Genomic DNA, 1,700 nt, shown 5'->3' with positions numbered 1-1,700 from the left:
CCCCGCCATAGGTGGGCAGGGCGAAGGCGGTGGATGGCCGGCATCGTAGCAGCAGGGGGTTGAGTGCGGCGTGGTCCCGTCTGCCTGCGGCACCTGGCAAGCAGCAGGCTTGCCAGCAAGCAGCTGGCTGCCACGTCCACTACACAGTGGCCGCCTCCCGCTGACCGCTGCTTTTTCCCTGCCCCTGTTGTGCGTGTCCTTGTGAGCGTGTTTGCAGGCAGCTCGGGTCTCACGTCGGACGTGGGGTGGGGCTGCACCCTTCGCAGTGGCCAAATGCTGCTTGCAGAGGTGAGGCAGAGGGCGGCGCTGATTGTGAATGCTGACTGTCCTGCTTGTTGTGACATGGACGCCACAACAGCGCCCTGCGTCTTTGAAGCGATGGCGGCGCAACCGCAGGATTGCCACTTGCAGTATCACGCAGATGTCGGTGTGATGTGTGCAACCCTCCCGTCAGGTGCTTATGCGCCACCTGGTAGGCCGCCACGTGCGCCCGCCCGCCTGCGAAGCGGATGCAGAGGAGGTGGTGCGTGTGGTGCGGCTGTTCCAGGACCACCCCTGCGGCCCCGACCACCCGTATTCCATACACAGCATCTGCCGCGTCGGGGCGCCGCACGGGTGCGCGCGCAAGCCCAAGCGGGGGCCGGGGCAGCTTTGTCGTGCAAGCCCGCGGCCGCTGCTGGGAGGGTATCCCGCGTTGATTTGTTTTGGCCACCCTTGCCTTCAACGGGTCCTGCTCGCTGGGCTGCCTTTCCCTGCGCCCCTCCACACGCAGGGTTGTTGCTGGCCAGTGGCTGGGCCCTTGGGTTTTGTGCCACGCGCTGCAGGCGGCAGTGCTAGAGCATCAGCAGCGGCTGAAACAGCAGCAGCAACACCGGTGGCAGCAGCGGCAGCACCTACTGAACTGTCAGCAACGGGAGCTGGTTGTGCATGTAGTTTGCAGTCCCGGTGGTGGCGCCCCTTCACTTCATCCTTCAGCCTTGCAAGAGCTTTTCAGCCGCGGAAGTGGCGGCGGAGCCAGCGGCGGCGGGGGCAGCGGTGAGGCCGGCAGCAGCGGCAGCGGCGGCGGCAGGGGCGGCGGCAGCAGCACCGGCGGTGGCGGCAGCCAGCCGGACAGCGCAGCGGCGCCGCAGGAGGCGGCTGCAGAAGACTGCAGCAGCACGGGGATAATGGCGGATGGAGCGGCGGCCGGCGACGCTTGCAACAGTGTACCCTGTACAATATCGGACGCAGCGGCTCCGCAGCCGCCGCAAGGCGAGGGCGGTGATGATGGCCTCGACGCGGGTGCAAGCGCACCCCACAATGAAGCGGCCCCACCAGGGCTGCTGCTGCTGATCCCGTTGACCCTGGGGGTCGGCAAGGTGGGCGGCGGGATACACAGCTGGGCTTGCCTTTGCAGCTCCAGAGCAGCAACGCGACGAGGATTGTATGCAGCACGGTGTGCAAGGGGGGCGCGCTGGGGTTGTGAGTGTCCGTCTCGGATCCCCTGGCCCCATTTGGACGTGCATGCTGGCTGCCATCAAGCCCCCCCCCAACACACACACACACACACACACACACACACACACACACACACATGAACACCACGTTAACCTTGCGGCCCCCTTCCCTCCTTCGCAACACACAGCATACTCACGCGTCCCACCACCTACCTTCGGTCAACATCCAGCCCCCGCCTCCTGTCACAGCCCGCCAACCTCTCC

The sequence above is a fragment of the Monoraphidium neglectum genome (assembly GCF_000611645.1).
Source record: "Monoraphidium neglectum strain SAG 48.87 unplaced genomic scaffold scaffold00516, whole genome shotgun sequence".
NCBI lineage: Eukaryota > Viridiplantae > Chlorophyta > Chlorophyceae > Sphaeropleales > Selenastraceae > Monoraphidium > Monoraphidium neglectum.
The sequence above is the reverse complement of the archived record's forward strand: the minus strand, read 5'-3'. Positions refer to the sequence as shown.